The sequence below is a fragment of the Giraffa tippelskirchi genome, chromosome 8, assembly GCF_054371585.1.
Source record: "Giraffa tippelskirchi isolate mGirTip1 chromosome 8, T2T-mGirTip1v1.2.pri, whole genome shotgun sequence".
In the NCBI taxonomy this organism is placed as follows: Eukaryota; Metazoa; Chordata; class Mammalia; order Artiodactyla; family Giraffidae; genus Giraffa; species Giraffa tippelskirchi.
The window spans coordinates 33,273,283-33,293,833 of NC_137282.1; the positions used below are offsets into that span (position 1 = coordinate 33,273,283).

Here is a 20,551-nt window from a genome sequence, read left to right on the forward strand (position 1 = left end):
TGTGAGGTGCTCTGTTGCTCTCCTTTTGGTTCCAGCAGAGAAAAAAACAAAATCTGAATAATAACTTGATTGCAAATGTTTAGGATAGGAAATGGACCATAATCACAGAGGTAGGAAGGACATAAAAATTCATGTAACACATGATAAAACTGAAGCATTGAAAGATCAAATGATCGATCTATAAAACACAGAATCATACTGCTAGAAGCAGGAGAAGGACCCAAATTTTCTGGGTTCTGTGGGGCAAAGTTTCATGTGGAGAAAACATGAAAAGTAATATAATATTTTAATGTAATATCAGATAGCATAGCATGTTCTTTTTATTGGCTTTTGTCATTTTAAAAATTGTTTTTAGTTATTGTTCAAATGAATTTATGGTCTATAAACACATAGCATATTGGAAATACTATAGCAAGGAAAATGGACAATGGTTTGTGAATTGCAGATTAAAGTTGGTAAGGAACCAAAATTGGTCATGGGAAATAAATATACAGGATTCCTTGTTAGAATAATGAGGATAAAAATACTATTTTTCTGAAGTTTAATAATTTAATTTGCTACTTTCTGCAACTTTTCCATTTTGATTGCAATCCCACTTACCTATGTTGAAATCAAACACTTAAATATATATTACTACTAATCTCCTCTATTTTTTTTGTTTGTTTGTTTTTGGTTGCCAATGATTAGAATAAACTCTAAACCAGTAATCCAGGAAAATTTATTTCCTGGCATGAAGCATCATTATGCACATATTAAGTAATCTGTTTCTTAGAGCTCTTCCTTTCTTCCAAACCATTTTCTTTAGCATTTTCACTTTTCCAAAATACATAAGTCTTGACAACCGAAGATAAATCATCAAACTCAGGAATCTAGAAAGAAAGTATATATCATAGCACTATCAAAGAATGGTAAAATTTAATGTACCAACATAATTTATGTTTAATATATAACAATTACAGTAATATCTCATTTTAAATATTTTTACTTAACATTCATCATAAATTTTCTTTCATCATTACAAACTCTTAATGAGCATTTTAAGTACGTGCTTTCATTTTCTTTGATGATAACTTACTTGACATTTATATATGTTTACTTCTGTCTATTATAAACATTATTGTGATAAATATCTTTTGACTTAAATATTTTCCATATGAGTAATTTTTTTGAAAGAGAGTTTCATACACCAAATTAAAATTGTGCCTACTTATTTGTGTGTTAGAGACAAACAATTCTTTTACCATTGTCAATCCCCACTCATTCACTTATGCTCCTAAGAGCTAGATCCAGGATAGAGTTTTTTATGATTCAGCATTTCCCCACCATAGTTGATGCAACTTACAGAGAAAGTTATGATAAAGCTTGACTTGGTGCTTAACTATGCAACTTCCCCATACCTATTGTTCAGCTCAGTACCTGTTTTTGTACTGGACAGTCAAACCTATTCTGAGTCCAAATATTTGAATTTTTATAGCTCCATGACATCTACCTTCACCCCTCAGATCTTGTCAGTTAAGAACATGGAGCAGTTTGTTTCCAGCAAAGCCAATGTTTAGATGAGTATCATTGTGGCATAACTTTCTAAGAACAGTTTGAAAATAGGTGTCTATCTGTGTATTATTTAACTGTCTAGGAATGAGATATAAGTAAATACAAAAAAATCCAAAACAAATTTAATTTATTTTTTTTTGTATAGATCTCACTGGGTACCACAAAACTATTTTAACTTTGGATCTCTTCCTTTAAGAAAGGATGCTACATTATAGCTACTCAACATAATAAATACAATATTTTATACAGGAAACTTTGCAATAGAGAAACTAACACCTGACTTGAGTTTCTCTGCTTCATCAAGTAAGATAAACAAGAATAAAAATTTTAATATGACCCTAAATATATATACTCATATTTTGCTCATTTTAATATTCCTAAATGAGATAGTATATATAAAATTCAGTTTGTATTAAGTATTTTAAATTACTATATACTGATTACTGCACACATATTAACATTTTCATACATGCAGAATGTATGAGCATATATATGTATTTTGTGTGTGTGTATAGGTTTGTGTGTTTGTAGTAGAACATTTGTAAATAGAGAAAAGCATATGAGATAAAAGAAAAATCACCTCTCAGAATAAGCAACTGATATATACAGATCGAACTTATTATGTTGTTGTTTGTATACAATTTTTAACTTTTTTTGGTATGCGTGTATGCAAATTTGGCCTTGGAGTACAGAATGAAGTAGGGCAAAGACTAATAGAGTTTTGCCAAGAGAATGCACTGGTCATAGCAAACAACCTCTTCCAACAACACAAGAGAAGACTCTACATGTGGACATCATCAGATGGTCAATACCTAAATCAGATTGATTATATTCTTTGCAGCCAAAGATGGAGAAGCTCTATACAGTCAGCAAAAACAAGACCAGGAGCTGACTGTGGCTCAGATCATGAACTCCTAATTGCCAAATTCAGATTGAAATTGAAGAAAGTAGGGAAAACTACTAAGCCATTCATATATGACCTAAATCAAATCCCTTATGATTATACAGTGGAAGGGACTGATAGATTCAAGGGATTAGATCTGATAGAGTGCCTGAAGAACTATAGATGGAGGTTTGTGACACTGTACAGGAGGCAGTGATCAAGACCATCACCAAGAAAAAGAACTGCAAAAAGGCAAAATGGCTGTCTAAGGAGGCCTTACAAATAGCTGAGAAAAGAAGAGACATGAAAGGCAAAGGAGAAAAGAAAAGATATACCCATTTGAATGCAGAGTTCCAAAGAATAGCAAGGAGAGATAAGAAAGCCTTCCTCAGTGATCAATGCAAAGAAAATAGAGGAAAACAATAGAATGAGAAAGACTAGAGATCTCTTCAAGAAAATTAGACATACCAAGGAAAACCTTCATGGGAAGATGGGCACAATAAAGGACAGAAATGGTATGGACCTAAAAGAAGCAGAAGACATTAAGAAGTGGCAAGAATACACAGAAGAACTATACAAAAAAAGATCTTCATGACCCAGAAAATCATGATGGTGTGATCACTCACTAGAGCCAAACATCCTGGAATGGGAAGTCAAGTGGGCCTTACGAAGCATCACTTCAAACAAAGCTAGTGGAGGTGATGGAATTCCAGAAGAACTATTTCAAATCCTAAAAGATGATGCTGTGAAAGTGCTGCATTCAATATGCCAGAAAATTTGGAAAATTCAGCAATGGCCACAGGACTGGAAAAGGTCAGTTTTCATTCCAATTGCAAAGAAAGGTAATGCCAAAAAATGCTCAAACTACTGCACAATAGCACTCATCTCATACACTAGCAAAGTAATGCTTAAAATTCTTCTAGCCAGGCTTCAACAGTACATGAACTGTGAACCTCCAGATGTTCAAGCTGGATTTAGGAAAGGCACAGGAACCAGAGATCAAATTGCCAACATGTGTTGGATCATTGAAAAAGCGAGCGAGTTCCAGAAAATACCTACTTCTCTTTTATTGACTATGCAAAACCATTGACTGTGTGGATCACAACAAACTGTGGAAAATTCTGAAAGTGATGGGAATACCAGACCACCTGACCTGCCTCCTGAGAAATCTGTATGCAGGTCAAGAAGCAGCAGTTAGTACTGGACATGGAAAAACAGACTGGTTCCAAATCGGGAAAGGAGTACGTCAAGGTTGTATATTGTCACCCTGCTTATTTAACTTATATGCAGAGGACATCATGAGAAACGCTGGACTGGATGAAGCACAAGCTGGAATCAAGACTGCCAGGAAAAATATCAGTAACCTCAGATATGCAGATGACACCATCCTTATGGCAGAAAGGGAAGAAGAACTAAAGAGCCTCTTGATGAAAGTGAAAGAAGAGAGTGAAAAATTTGGCTTAAAATTCAACGTTCAGAAAACTAAGATCATGGCATCTGGTCCCATCACTTCATGGCAAATAGATGGAGACACAGCAGAAACAGTGACAGACTTTATTTTGGGGGGGGCCCAAAAAAACTGCATATGGTGACTGCAGCCATGAAATTAGAATATGCTTACTCCTTGAAAGAAAAGTTATGACGAATCTAGACAGCATATCAAAAAGCATAGACATTGCCCTGCCAACAAAAGTCCATCTAGTCAAAGCCATGGTTTTTCCAGGAGTCATGTATGGATATGAGATTTGGACTAAAAAGAAAACTGAGTGCTGAAGAATTGATGCTTTTGAACTGTGGTGTTGGAGAAGACTCTTGAGAGTCCCTTGGACTGCAACGAGATCCAACAAGTCCATACTAAAGGAAATCAGTCCTGAAGATGCATTGGAAGGACTGATGCTGAAGCTGAAACTCCAATACTTTGGCCACCTGATGCAAAGAACTGACTCACTAGAAAAGACCCTGATGCTAGGAATGATTGAAGGTGTGAGGAAAAGGGGATGACAGAGGATGATATGGTTAGATGGCATCACCAACTCAATGGATATGAGTTTTAGTAAGCTCCAGGAGTTGGTGATGGACAGGGAAGCCTGGTGTGCTGCAGTCCATGGGGTCTCAAAGAGTCACACACGACTGAGTGATGGAACTGAACTGATATATATATTTATTTATAAATTTAGTCTTTTTTTTAGAATTATTTTGAAAATATGTTGCAATACTCTTTTGGCATCTGCTTTTTTCTACCTTGTTGAAATATTTTATATTGTTTATTTATTCTTTCAAAACATAATATTTTATAGTTACATAATATTTATTAAAAATGTATATACCATTTTTTAAAATATTAATTCATTTTTCTTGACTATTAGGTTATTTTTAGTAGTTTACCACTCCAAATATTACATCTAAGAACAACATTGATTTAGATCTCTGAGAATATTTTTGGTTATTTTATTAAGATAAAAATCAAGAATTAGATTTTCTGTACATATGTGTTTAGTTACTCAGTCGTGTCTGACTATTTGTGAACCTATGGACTGTAGCCTGCCAGGCTACACTGTCCATGGGATTCTCCAGGCAGGAGTACCAGAATGGGTTGTCATGCCCTCTTCTAGGGGATCTTCTCAACCGAGGGATCGAACCCATGTCTCCCACACTGCAGGCAGATTCTTTACCATCTGAGCCAACAGGGTAGCCCTTCTTTACACATGCATTTTTCTTTTCAGAACATCCTTCAAAAGCAGCTATGCCAATATATACTGATATTAGCAATACTTATGTTTCATGCTCTTTGCACCTCACAGGGCTGAGTATCAGTCCTAAATGATGAATAAATGATACCATTTTGGTGTGCAAAAATATTGTTTCCTAACCAAGATCCAAGATTCATTTTTGAGATTATTCATTTCAATTTAGTCTCTCAGTCATGTCCGACTCTTTGCGACCCCATGGACTGTAGCACTCCAGGCTTCCCTGTCCATCACCACTCCCATAGCTCACTCATACACATGTACATTGAGTTGGTGATGCCATCCAACCATTTCATCCTCTGTCTTCCCCTTCTCCTCCTGCTTTCAATCTTTCCCATCATCACGGTATTTTCCAACGAGTCAGTTATTCACTTCAGTTGGCCAAAGTATTGGAGCTTCAGCTTCAGCTTCAACATCAGTCCTTCCAATGAGTATTCAGGACTAATTTCCTTTAGGATGGATGGATTGGATCTTCTTGCAGTCCAAGGGACTCTCAAGAGTCTTCTCCAACACCACAGTTCAAAAGCATCAATTCTTTGGTGCTCAGCTTTCTTTATAGTCCAACTCTCACATCCATACGTGATCACTGGAAAAACCATAGCTTTGACTTAAATGGGCCTTTGTTGGCAAGATAATGTGTCTGCTTTTTAATATGCTGTCTAGGTTGTTCATAGCTTTTATTCCAAGGAGCAAGCGTCTTTTAATTTCATGTCTGCAGTCACCATCTGCAGTGATTTTGGAGCCCCCCAAATATAAAGTCTCTCACTGTTTCCATTGTTTCCCATCTATTTGCCATGAAGTGATTTGACCAGATCCCATGATCTTAGTTTTCTGAATGTTGAGTTTTAAGCCAAGTTTCTTGCCCTTCTCTTTCACTTTCATCAAGAACTTTTAGTTCTTCTTTGCTTTCTGCCATAAGTGCAGTGTCATCTGCATATCTGAGGTTATTGATATTTCTCCCAGCAGTCTTGATTCCAGCTTGTGCTTCATCCAGTCCAGCTTTTCTCATGATGTACTCTGCATATAAGTTAAATAAGCAAGGTGACAATATTCAGCCTTGGCATACTCAATTCCCGATTTGGAACCAGTCTGTTGTTCCATGTCCAGTTTTAACTTTGCTTCTTGACCTGCATACAGATTTCTCAGGAGGCAGGTTGAAATTATTAGTGATATTAAATGTTTACCTGTTTTATTGAACATCTGCATTTTTAATAATGAAAAATATTTGAGTGTATATTTTTACATTTTCTTTTCTGTTTGTAAGAACTCTTTAAGTCCCACGGTATAATGTTGCTTAACTTTTGCTTTCAAAACAAATTTAATAATTTTCTTTTTTCTTTGTTTAAAAACGGGAATACTTAATTTTAAAACTAGATTTATTTACTTAGATTTTGGAGTTCAGGTGCATAGGCTTGCGCTAATCATAGAACTATTATTGACTGATAGAAGGGTTGATTTCTTTTAAATCTTCAGTTTTATTCCATTCCATACTCATTATCAATTATTCTATTATTTTATATTAATACATATTATATACACATATATCCTTCTATCTTTTTCCATTTTTTGTTATATTCACTATAATTTGTTTAGATTGTAAATTTCAATCCATTCCTTATATTTGTCACTCAGCAGCTTTAGGATCTAGCTACTGTTGCTGTGGTCTAGTATTCTACAGTGGAAATTCATCCATTCTTTCAGTGAGGAGCATCATGACTTCACCTATCTCTTCAACACAATTGCAATATACATCCTATTTGATAGCACCCTTTCTGGTGGAGAGGTCTGACAGAATGTGGTCCACTGGAGAAGGGAATGGCAAACCACTTCAGTATTCTTGCCTTGAGAACCCCATGAACAGTATGAAAAGGCAAATAGATAGGACACTGAAAGATGAACTCCCCAGGTTGGTAGGTGCCCAATATGCTACTGGTGATCAGTGGAGAAATAAGTCCAGAAAGAATGAAGGGATGTAGCCAAAGCAAAAACAACACCCAGTTGTGGATGGGACTGGTGATTGAAGCAAGGTTCGATGCTGTAAAGAGAAATATTGCATTGGAACCTGGAATGTTCGGTCCATGAATCAAGGCAAATTGGAAGTGGTCAAACAGGAGATGGCAAGAGTGAACATCAACATTCTAGGAATCAGCGAACTAAGATGGACTGGAATGGGTGAATTTAACTCAGATGACCATTATATCTACTACTGTGGGCAGGAATCCCTTAGAAAATGGAGTAGCCATCATGATCAACAGAACAGCCCAAAATGCAGTACTAGATATAATCTCAAAAATGACAGAATGATCTCTGTTCGTTTCCAAGGCAAACCATTCAATATCACGGTTATCCAAGTCTATGTCCCGACCAGTGATGCCGAAGAAGCTGAAGTTGAACAGTTCTATGAAGACCTACAATATCTTCTAGAACTAACACCCCAAAAAAGATGTCCTTTTCATTATAGGGGACTGGGATGCAAAAGTAGGAAGTCACGAAACACATGGAATAACAGGTAAATTTGGCCTTGGAGTACAGAATGAAGCAGGGCAAAGGCTAATAGAATTCTGCCAAGAGAACGCACTGGTCATAGCAAACAACCTCTTCCAACAACATAAGAGAAGACTCTACATATGGACATCACTAGATGGTCAACATCAAAATCAGATTGATCATATCCTTTGCAGCCAAAGATGGAGAAGCTCTATACAGTTAGCAAAAACAAGACCAGGAGCTGACTATGGCTCAGATCATGAATTCTTATTGCCAAATTCAGACTGAAATTGAAGAAAGTGGAGAAAACCACTAGACCATTCAGGTATGACTTAATCAAATCCCTTATGACTGTACAGAGGAAGTGAAATATATATTTAAGGGACTAGATCTGATAGACAGAGTGCCTGATGAACTATGGACGGAGGTTCGTGACATTGTACAGGAGACAGGAATCAAGACTATCCCAAGAAAAATAAATGCAAAAAGCAAAAGGGCTGTCTGAAGAAGCCTACAAATAGCTGTGAAAAGAAGGAAAGCAAAAAGCAAAGGAGAAAAGGAAAGTGAAGAAGAACTAAAGAGCCTCTTGATGAAAATGAAAGAGGAGAGTGAAAAAGTTGGCTTAAAGCTCAACATTCAGAAAATGAAGATCATGGCATCTGGTCTCATCACTTCATGGCAAATAGATGGGAAAACAGTGGAAACAGTGGCTGGCTTTATTTTTCTGGGCTCCAAAATCACTGCAGATGGTGATTGCAGCCACAAAATTAAAAGACGCTTACTCCTTGGAAGGAAAGTTATGACCAACCTAGATAGCATGTTAAAAAGCAGAGACATTACTTTGTCCACAAAGGTCCATCTGGTCAAGGCTATGGTCATATATGGATGTGAGAGTTGGACTATAGAGAAAGCTGAGTGCCGAAGAATCGATGCTTTTGAGCTGTGGTGTTGAAGAAGACTTAAAGAAATCAGTCCTGGGTGTTCATTGGTAGGACTGATGTAGAAGCTGAAACTCCAATACTTTGGCCACCTGATGTGAAGAGCTGACTCATTTGAAAAGACCCTGATGCTGGGAAAGATTGAGTGCAGGAGGAGAAGGGGACGTCAGAGGATGAGATGGTTGGATGTCATCACCGACTCAATGGACATGGGTTTGGGTAGACTCCGGGAGTTGGTGATGGACAGGGAGGCCTGGCGTGCTGCGGTTCATGGGGTCGCAAAGAGTCGGACACGAGTGAGCGACTGAACTGAACTTTCTGGATCTGTATAAGATGGTGGTGTGTGTGTTTTTGTACCAAAGAAGGGAATTTATAGGTCATATGATATTTACACTTAATAGAGCACATTATTGCTATAATGCTATTTGGAATGGATGGAGTCTATGCTGTCAGCAGCCGAGTGTAATGATGTGTGTATTTCCTACTCTCTTTCATACATATATCTTTAAAAACTTTAATTGTCTATGCAGTAAAATATCTTTGTTGTTTTAATTTTTATTATCCTGATCACTACTGAGTTTGAATATCTTCCATTGGCTTTTCACTAGTCTTTCTTAAATTGCCTACTGATATTCTTCACCAACTTTTGTTAGACTATTTTTTGCTGATTTGCATTAATTCCTACATATTTATTCATCCATTAATTTAAATAACAAATGCTCATATGTTGCTTACTTTGTGAAGGCACTGTTCTAGGTTCTGGGGATCCAATAGTGACCAAAAAATACAGTAAATAAAACCTTATTCTCCTTAAAGTTCCCATCTTGATTAGAAATGCAGATGCATCTTCCTACCCCTATCTGGATTAGGACTGTAATAAATAAGATATATACTTTAAAAAATATAATGTTGCAAAGTTATATATATTAAGGAGAAAAGCCCAATAAGGGTGGAAAGAAACGTTAAAAATTCAGCAGGAGGGAGCAGTTGTAGTTGTTCAGTTACTAAGTCATATCTGAATCTTTGTGACCCTGTCAACTGCAGCACGCTAGGCTCCTCTGTCCTCCACTCTCTCCTGGAGTTTGATCAAATTCATGCCATTGATTTGGTGATACTATCTAGCCTTCTTACCCTCTGCTGCTCCCCCTTCTCCTTTTGCCTTCAATCTTTCCCAGCATCAGGGCCTTTCCCAATGCGTTGACTGCATCAGATGGCCGTAGTATTGGAGCTTCATATTCAGCATCAATCCTTCCAGTGAATACTAAGGGTTGATTTCCTTTAAGATTAACTAGTTTGATCTTGCTGTTCAAGGAACTCTCAAGAGTCTTCTCCAGCACCACAGTTTGAAAGCATCAGTTCTTTGGTGCTCAGGTTTCTTGTGGTACAACTCTTACATCTGTACATGACTAGTGGGAAAATCATAGCTTTGACTATATGGACTTTTGTTGGCAAAGTGATGTCTGCTTTTTAATATGCTGTCTAGGTTTTTCATAGTTTTACTTCCAAAGAGCAAGCATCTTTTGGTTTCTAAGGCGAGAATCCTGGAGAGGGTTACCATTTTCTCCTCCAGGGGATCTTCCTGACCCAGGGATCAAACTCATGTCTCCTTGTCTCCTGCATTGCAGACAAATTCTTTACCACTGAGCCACTTGGAATCTAATGCTAATTCTAGGCAGACAGTGTCAGAATTGAGCTGAGGTGTAGAATAGCCAAATTGTATTGGAGAGTGGAGAAGTCATGTTGGAAAAGATGCTGCTCATCAGAAGTGATGTGAATAAAACCAGTTTCTTAGCTATGTTTCACTTTTGAAAATGAAAGAAATAAAGGTACATACATGCATTTAGTATCAATGGTAAAAGCATCCTTATATATTTTGAATGTCTGTTCCATAGCTACATGGTACGTCTTGCCATTTATTGTCACTGAAAATTTAGCACTTAAAATTTTAACTAAACTTTGAAAATTTAAGGCAATCCATCTGTACCAAAGCACATTTCCATTTATACAGAAGTGCTGTATAAATTTTCTTCTAGATTTTCCTTGATACCAGTAAATTAGATATTTTTTTTGTCTGCATGTCTGCCTTCACCATGATAGCCAGTATATAATTCAACCTGTGATTTCTTCCTGTGGGCTGGCCTGTGTTGTTTGAGTTACAATAAGATATACAACAGCCAGAAAAAGAAATCTGAAAACCTTTTGTTCCTAGATCTGAAAAACATTGAATTCATAATTTGGTGGTTTCCATAAGGAGTAATGGAATTTCAAGTCTTGCCTTTCTCTTCTGCTTCATTCACTGGCTTCTTGCAGAAGATCAGCTAAGAATTTTCATGCTGAGAAATGGAATGCTAAGAAAGATTTATTATTATTTTGGTATTTCACATAAAAATGACTTTGCTTTACTGAACTTTGAAAAAAGGAATGTCAAAACTGACATGTTTTAGACAAAAAACTTTCTTCATTAAAGTGGCATTTTGGTTCTTAATCAAATGCAACAAGCAACAACAAAATGGTAAATGCGTTGCTAAAGGAATAATGTGTCATCTTTCAGAATGGAAAGAGTGTTAAGTATTTTCCCTGTAAAGTGCTTGTATCTATTTATCAATTATACAGAAGGACTGTAAATCCATTAAAAAGAACTAGGAGTCAGCACTAAATAGTCATTAAAAAAAAGTATGAATAATAAACACAGGTACTGTTTAAGGGAGAACTATGTTCCAATGGCTTGGTTGTTATGTTACTAGTACAACTAAGAAATACTACAAACATTTCATAATTCAGCTATGTAAATAAGGAAGGAAAAAGGGTTCACTTGCCTTTATTTTTCCATGTCTACTTCAACATCCACAATGGACTCAATACCAACAAATCTGGAAACAATATTTCTTATATTTCTTGGCATAAATAGATTATTTAGAAGGCAACTAATATTAGGCCATTACCTGAAGCAAGGAAACAGTGACAGACTTTATTTTTCTGGGCTTCAAAATGACTGCAGATGGTGAATGCAGCCATGAAATTAAAAAGATGTTTGCTTCTTGGTAGAAAAGCTATGACCAACCTAGACAGCATATTAAAAAGCAGAGACATTACTCTACCAACAAAAGTCCGTGTAGTCAAAGCTATGATTTTTCCAGTCATGTATGGATGTGAGAGTTGGACTATGAAGCAAGCTGAACACCAAAGAATTGATGCTTTTGAACTGCGGTGTTGGAGAATACTCTTAAGAGTCCCTTGGACTGCCAGGAGATCCAACCAGTCCATCCTAAAGGAAGTCAGTCCTGAATATTCATTGGAAGGACTGATGATGAAGCTGAAACTCCAATATTTTAGCCACCTGATGAGTAGTACCAACTCACTAGAAAAGACCCTGATGCTGGGAAAGATTGAAAGTGAGAGGAGAAGGGGACGACAGAGGATGAGATGGTTGGATGGCATTACTGACTCAATGGACGTGAGTCTGAGGAAGCTCTGGGAGTTGGTGATGGAGGGAAGCCTGGAGTGCTGCAGTCCCCGGGCTCAAAAAGAGTCAGATGCGACTGAGAGACTGAACTGAACAGAATGATAAGTGTTTGTTAGAATCGGTGCAATCTTTCTTAGTGATTTCAGGGTCAGTACATGAGAAAGTTATTAGAGGTAGTAACTGAAGCAAGAACTTTGTACTTATGATATATAATGAATTTTATATTCTATTTCTCATTAATAATGTTTTAATAAGATTAAAACAGTTCACTAAAAGCTCTTATGCTTGCCCAATGAAATATGACTTGTGATGCCAAAGATGCAAGATGTTTCGTAGGACTGGTTTTTGAAGTATCCTTTTTTTTTTTTAAACTGGTCTGGCTGCTTTTACCACATCTTTCCAGTAACTAACACCTGAGTTTTCTCTGTCACTCTCTTACCATGCCGCTTCTGCGTCTAGTTCGGGGCTACAGGACCCAGGCTTGTCCAATAAGCTCTTCACTTGCTGCAAACTACTGCTGTTTGTTGAAGTATGATTACATGACCCAATCAGAATTTACTCTAATATTTTTTGATAGAGATGAAAAAGTATAAGCTAGAATCTATTAGGGACCATCCTGAAGGGAGAGCTTTCCTGTGAATGAAACAAACGGAGATGAAAGTAAAACTGAAAGATCAAGAGGGGGTAATTTAATTCTGACATTGTTTGAGTTTCTGGATCCATGCATGCCTGAAATTAATGATATGCTCTGGACTTTCCAGTTACATAAGCTAATATATTCGCTTTTTAAAAACCTTTTTTCTATATTTTGTGACAAAATAATTGTAACTAATACCATTTACTCACATAATAGCCATGGATAAATTTGAAAAATCTGATTAATTAACCTCTAAGTGGTTTCCCTACTGAAAACATGCATTAATACTGGGCAACTATGCAACTAGATTACTACAGAGATCATTACTTTCAAAGAGTTGAGTGTATTTTTTAAAATAAATCAGATAGTTAAAACACCATATAAAAGAGAAAGTATCTTTAATTTTTTAGCATCCTTAAATAGTTTTGTGATCTAGATATCTGAATATTAGTCATACTGAGAAGAGCTTGGGTTTCCTCTGAGAGGTTCAGTTTTCCTTTGCTTACTGACAGACTACACTGGCAACTGAAAGCAGTACAAATTGTTGCACTTAGAAAATAATTGAGTCATTTCCTTCTATTTTATATGCCAACATTTAATGCAAGTTGATGTTCCCTAGGGACGTGGGTACCTGGTAAGATTGTATTCGTGTGGGTCTCTTTTGATGTTTATTTAATTGTACTCTTTTGGAATTGCACTATATTTGTTCTCAATCCTTGAAAGCTCTTGTCCATATCTCTTTAATCAAAGAGGATGATTTTTACCATCCCACTAGTGGAAATTGTATACTTTCTTGTTTGAAATAGCAATCATTTACCCAAATATATCCCTTGGCCCTTTAAGTGAGCTGATTTGTCCAAGCAACAATGACTAGAATCCTATAAAAATCCCGTTCTTGGGAAATAGCTCTCTAGCTGCCTATTTCTAATGTTTATTCTCATTTACTACAGAGCCAATCTTTCATTGCAACCTGCAGTTTTGCCTTTTTATTCTCTTTATTTTTCCTTCTTTCCATATTTTCTCCTCTCTTCTCTTTCTTTCTTTCGTTCTTTCTTCCCCACATTTTCCTTCTTCTTCTTTATTAGCTACCATTCCTCCCTGATCTCCAGCTTTACAGAACTCAGGTTCTAGATGTGCCATCAGGAGAATTCTTCCCAATAATCAAAGGATTATTAGTGCTTAACTCTATACTTTTTTCCTTGTTTCTATTTAACATTCTGGGAACTTCGCAATGACACTCCTTGTTTGAACTCTCCCCTTATGGGAACCACACAGTTTGAACCAATTATTCACTGTTGGCTCTTATGTGAAACTAGACACACTTGATACCCTTTCTCAGTAACTATCGTTAAAGCTGGGATTGTATAGGAAAAATGGTTCCATCTGCTATCATTTGTGTCCAAGAAGACTCTAAATAGTTTCAAGGTTAGGCAAGGTAAAAAGTGCCCTCTTTCTCTAAAAATATATTTTCTTGGCTGGCAATCAGAATGCAGCTTTTTCTCAATTTTTTTTTTCTTCTTTTGCTGAAAGCTCAGAGTTTATTATACAGCTGCCAAAGAAAGAGTGTTTACTGGCTTTCTACATGTGAATGTGAAATGAAAAGCCTATCATTTAAAGAACATGTATGTGGGGGCATTGCAAGATGTTCAGAAGTATGGAACTAAATAATATTATTGTTTATTCTTAGCTTGGAAAAGTAGTTCAGTCTAGACCTTAGTGCCAGCACGGTAAATAAAACTCATCTACTTATCTCTTTCTTCTCAAAACCATTGCCCAAGGTTCAACACACTCTCTCTGTGGTGACAATCTTTAAACATTAACTGAAGACAAATTTTTATCATTTCTTACTTAGCCATATTCTGCCATTCTTAGAATCTCAGCCTCAAATAAAATCTTTCATTTCTACTAGTTATGCTACTGAAATAGTCTTCTTAAAAATAATGATTTATATACAAATACATTTTGATTTACATGTTTAGCCTTCCTTAGTGTTCTCAGTATCTGGATGATTTATTGATTAGTAGTTTAAATTTCTCTATACTAAATAGGTACTTTCCCCATAAATATTCAGTTGCTTAGATGATCCTGTTTCCTGTCAAAGTGCTTCTGATATTTTATAAAATTGAAGGATCCTTTTCTCCCCATTTTCTATTTGTGTAATTTAAAATGCAACATTTATTGAAAAATTGGCTCATGCAAACTTTCCTAATCAAACTGATCAGGTCAGATATAAATGAAAAAATATATTTACCTGAGTCTTTCATCATTAAGATTCATGTGTTATCTTCAAAAACATTTGTGAAAAATTTCTCATATGCAATAACTCATATTCACTTTGGCCAGACCATCTGGATGAAGTACATTTATTATCTAAAATTCACCTTTGGAGTAAGTTGGTTTTGTGCAGTGTCTCAGCTCTCACTTCAGTGGTGCTTTGCTTCTCTCAATTGAAAGGACAAATAGCAGTGCAGCTAGAGGTTTGTAATCCCAAGTAAGAAAATATTGTAATGGATTAGGTAGGTATTCAAAACTTATGATGTTAATACTGAAATTTTAATGTTACTAATTTTTGAAGATTTTTCTAATTCCTCTTACCCCTAAGAATTTGAGAGACCTTAATATAACTTCAGTATTGGAGTCATAAAAAAATATATATATATATATATATATACACATTACTTACCCATGAAACTATTCAACTCCATCTCCCTGCATTTGAATCCTGGCTCCCTTGCTCTTCCCTGCATAAACTTGAGCTGTTAATCTGCCCTGTATGTGTAGTGATTGATCAGTGATAAATGTGTAAAGTCTTTCTGATACCATAAGCTTGTTTTCATGAATAAACAATAAAGTGAGTAAAAAAGTGCTTAGATTTTTAGCAACTTTGCTATAAGTATTCAATAGCTTTCAAGTAATCATTTGAACTGTTATAGCATAGTGTAGTAAGGGCCATTGTAGATATGCTCCAAGTGCTGTGTCAGCTAAGAGGATGACTCTAACGACAAGTCAGTTGACTAAAGGCACAAAGAAGTTTCTTATAAGACATGATGCCCAAGTGAACGTTAAAGGACTGGAACTCCTTACGGAAAAACAAACTGCACATTTTTTAGTATTCTCTTGGGATATATTTGTAAAATTGTGTATTTACAAGATATTGATCATACTTGAGGTTTTCCATGTGCTGCTAAATTTCCCTCCTTCATGTTTTAATCAATATACCCTCACATATAGTAAATTAGAAAAATTTAAGGGATTTTTTAATGTGTAAAGAAAGATTATCATGTGTCGGTAAAAATGGAGTTATTACAGTTCAGGAAAAATATTTTACAATATACAGCAAAAGCCATAAATATTGAATACTTTTGTATGCAGGTTATTCTGCTTAAGGGACTGAATCCCAGAACCAGGAAATTCGTAGTAGACAGGACGAATGCAGGATGAAGCTTCTTCAGTAGGAACACCTAGACTCTGAGTCACAAACGGTAAAGCTGCCTTATATGGAGCAAAGATACACTTTCCATTATATTGTGAAGTAAAGCTATAGATGAGTGTAAATTTCAAAAGGATGGTTGCTTTGGTGATAGAACTTTCTCTTTAGATTTAGCTTAATTTTTGTGTAAAGACTTGAAGAGAAATTATTATATACAGACAAGGACAGAGAGAGTGTCTTCAGAAGGGAAGAGCTGTGCAATATTTATCTTAGTTGGGGGTAGAGAATGTATTAGACAAGTCCAGAAGGGTGTTCTGACAGTGCGTAAAATCCACTTCAGATTCGTGGCCATATGTTTAGTGTAGCATCAGTCATACCAGCTGTGCCATTTTCTGTAGCAAAATTGAGCTCTTTGAGTGCAGGACAGGAATGAGAGGATATTTAGGTTTACTGGACTTGCAGTTTTGTCTACCCAAACACAATCAGAGAAACTAGAACAAAAGAGTGTAGGGAATTGAAAAACAATAGTCATAATATAGAAATGTGTGTCTGTGATAAATAAGGGAAGAAGAAAGGATGTGAAAAAGATGGCAGAAAACGAAAAGCAAGTAGCCCCACTGGATGGGAATTTACTGTGATATTGAAGAAGTGGAGTTGAATACGGGAGTCCAACCCTGGCAAAACAGGAAGTGCTGGTAGGAGAGGGTAGTGATGAGGACCAAGATTTCAAAAATTTGCCATTATTAATGAGAATTAGGTGTATAAACTACAAGTGCTCATTTACTTTCTATTTGTCAGGCACTCCTCTAAGTCTCTGAATATATCAGTAAATAAAAGTAGTTACACTGTAGAAAAGGGTAATACAGTTATTATAAAAAATCAATCACTCATATCTTAGTAAATTTTGTGTTATATTACAAAGCTATACAAACTCTTAAGAAAAATAAATTGGAGATATTTTCACTTACACCAACATGGAGTAATCAGGACCAGATTTATCCTCCCAATTTAAATGTCCAATATAAACAGAAATAAATGAAAACAATAGTTTGCAGGACACTGGACCTCAAAAAAAAAAAAATGAAGGAGAGTAATCCCCAAGATAGGAGAAATGAAGAGGTGATTCCTAAAATCACCTCCATTTACTTCTTTGAGAGAGTTTCCAGCTCACATGCAAGGAGAAGAAACAAACGGAGCCCTGCAATTTCTCTCAGTTGATAATAGAGAGCGAGAATCCTGAGAGAACACAGTGGCTAGAACACAGAGGTCAGAGCATCAGTGAGGAAAGAGCTGCATGGAGGAAGAAGTCACAAGACCTGCAGAGGACCCCTTAAGTGTTTAGTTGAGTAGTGGTCATCACGTCAGGAACTTTGAGTGACTGAAGGAGTAAATCCCCAAAAGCTTAGAGTTACCAATGGCAGACACTCTCAGATGCCCGGCAATAGTGCCTATTCCCACAAGACAGACTGGAAAAATCTCAAGCTTCGTGGAGAACTGGGGAGAATATACATAAATGTCTTCCCTCACAGTGGAGAGTAACTGAACACTGCTCAGTTCTTACCTAGCAAATCTGAAAAGTAATAAAGCTGTGTTTCTGAAAAAAGACTTAAGGATACTTAGAGGAGTACAAAAGTAGCCAGCATCCAACAAGCTGAATTCACAATGTCGTTGTTGTTCAGTCGCTGTCATGTCCAGCTCTTTCTGACCCCATGGACTGCAGCACGCCAGGATTCCCAATGCTTCACTATCTCCCAGAGTTCACTCGAACTCATGTCCGTTGAGTCAATGATGCCATCCAACCATCTCATCCTCTGTCGTCCCCTTCTCCTCCTGCCCTCACTCTTTCCCAGCATCAGGGTCTTTTCCCGTGAGTCAGCTCTTCACATCAGGTGGACACAATGTTAGGCATCCAATAAGAAATTTGCACACAGCTTATGGGGACCTTCTTAATTTTCTTCCTTCCTTTTTTTTTTTTTTCCTCTCTTTTCTCAATTTTGGATACTTTCTATTTATTTCAGGTTCACTGGCTGAGTATTTTATAACAGATTTGCAATTGTATTATATGGAATTTCTGAGATTTTGTTTGTTCATTCATTATGAGAACATTGAATTTACATTGTTGAATATAGTTAAAATAACTGCTTGGTAATACTTAAGCACTCTGCCCCAAAATCTGGGCAATTCTGGTGTTTGTCAACATTGACTTTGTTTTCTCCTAAGTGTCGGTAATACTTTCGTGTTTCCTGTTTCTACAGTTGGGGGTACTGTCCAGGTTGTTGTGTCACTGTGAATAATATTTTTCAGAGATAGTAGTTTGTTTTAATTATTTTAAAAATGTTATAGGTTTGTTTGTTTTTCAGAAATTTTTGCTTAATTCAAACTACAAAGACTGTCTCCTCTCTGCGTGCAGTAGCTGAAATACCTGTTTAGTTTATTAATCTTTAGCTGTGTTTGTTGGAGTCTGCCTTGAGCCTGTGTAGCTCAGGGATCATCCAGACCTTTGAGCAGAATTTTGAATCCCCCTTCTGTGTCTTTCTCCATTCTGTAACTTATCATATCTCCTTCTAGTTGCTCTGGTAGCAGCTGATCCTATCTTCTGCTTCTTAAAATCAAGAAGATGGTAGTTTTCTATATAAATAATAGCTATTCTTGCTAGAACCGAGTGGGACATAGCTTCAGGCAAAAAGCTATAAAAATGGGAAAATCATTCAATGTCTTTCCTTCCAAGTACCTAATTTCTACCTGCTTTTCAGTTCAGTTCGGTCGCTCAGTCGTGTCCGACTCTTTGCGACCCCATGAACTGCAGCACGCCAGGCCTCTCTGTCCATCACCAACTCCCGGAGTCTACCCAAACCCATGTTCATCGAGTCGGTGATGCCATCCAACCATCTCATCCTCTGTCGTCCCCTTCTCCTCCCGCCCCCAATCCTACCCAGCATCAGGGTCTTTTCCAATGAGTCAACCCTTCGCATGAGGTGGCCAAAGTATTGGAGTTTCAGCTTCAACATCAGACCTTCCAATGAACACCCAGGATTGATCTCCTTTAGGATGGATTGACTGGATCTCCTTGCAGTCCAAGGGACTCTCAAGAGTCTTCTCCAACACCACAGCTCAAAAGCATCAATTCTGCGGCGCTCAGCTTTCTTCACCGTCCAACTCTCACATCCATACATGACCACTGGAAAAACCATAGCCTTGACTAGATGGACTTTTGTTGGCAAAGTAATGTCTCTGCTTTTAAATATGCTATCTAGGTTGGCCATAACCTTCCTTCCAAGGAGTAAGCGTCTTTTAATTTCATGGCTGCAATCACCATCAGCAGTGATTCTGGAGCCCAAAAAAGTAAAGTCTGACACTGTTTCCACTGTTTCCCCATCTATTTCCCATGGAGTGATGGGACCAGATGCCATGATCTTAGTTTTCTGAACATTGAGCTTTAAGCCAACTTTTTCACTCTCCTCCTTCACCTTCATCAAGAGGCTCTTTAGTTCTTCTTCACTCTCTGCCATAAGGGTGGTGTCATCCGCATATCTGAGGTTATTGATATTTCTCCCGGCAATCTTGATTCCAGCTTGTGTTTCTTCCAGCCCAGCGTTTCTCATGATGTACCCTGCATATAAGTTAAATAAGCAGGGTGACAATGTACAGCCTTTACGTACTCCTTTTCCTATTTGGAACCAGTCTGTTGTTCCATGTCCAGTTCTAACTGTTGCTTCCTGACCTGCATACAGGTTTCTCAAGAGACAGGTCAGATGGTCTGGTATTCCCATCTCTTTCAGAATTTTCCACAGTTTATTGTGATCCACACAGTCAAAGGCTTTGGCCTAGTCAATAAAGCAGAAATAGATGTTTTTCTGGAACTCTTTTGCTTTTTTGATGATCCAGCGGATATTGGCAATTTGATCTCTGGTCCCTCTGCCTTTCCTAAAACCAGTTTGAACATCTGGAAGTTCACGGTTCACGTATTGCTGAAGCCTGGCTTGGAGAATTTTGAGCATTACTTTACTAGCATGTGAGATGAGTGCAATTGTGCGGTAGCTTTTAATTGCTCTTAAATGTCTAAATATAGTTTCATTGTTGTTGTTAGTACTTCATTTTATTATCCTGTTCAGAGTGCATGTGCTATAAGTAGGAGGGCCTGTCTGATATGAGTTCTATGAGCACTGGAAATGGAAACCCAATTAATTTTTGTATTTTGACATTTTTAAGTCATGCTTAATATATAGATTTCTTAGGAATTTCTAAGTAAACAATTATTAATTTTCAATTTTCCTTTTTTAGTCTTTTACTTATTTTTCTAATTTTATTTTAGTCCCTTTAGAATTGGGGTTGACAAACTATGGCCCACCGTCTTGGTGGGTTGAATATGGCCCATCATCTGTTTCTGTAAACTAGGTTTTATTAGAACATAAACA

General features: G+C 36.8%; 1 protein-coding gene and 1 long non-coding RNA gene across 7 annotated transcripts in view; one reads left to right on the plus strand and one right to left on the minus strand.

Annotated features, from left to right (window-relative positions):
- The window catches only part of LOC145518172 (uncharacterized), a 1,384,210-nt gene that overhangs the window by 196,828 nt on the left and 1,166,831 nt on the right, over positions 1 to 20,551 (plus strand). Inside the window, exon 5 of one of the 6 annotated variants that reach the window (XR_014062691.1) lies at positions 16,079 to 16,188. The exons of the other annotated variants lie outside the window; for them this stretch is intronic. The gene's annotated coding sequence lies outside the window, so the exon portion shown is untranslated. The remainder of the gene's footprint in view (positions 1 to 16,078; positions 16,189 to 20,551) is intronic. 6 annotated transcript variants of the gene reach the window in all.
- Positions 705 to 18,920, minus strand: LOC145518174 (uncharacterized). Its single transcript, XR_014062717.1, has 5 exons — positions 17,105 to 18,920; positions 15,088 to 15,177; positions 12,509 to 12,702; positions 11,423 to 11,548; positions 705 to 869 (listed from the first exon to the last, which is right to left on the minus strand). It is a non-coding gene; the product is annotated as an uncharacterized LOC145518174 (long non-coding RNA).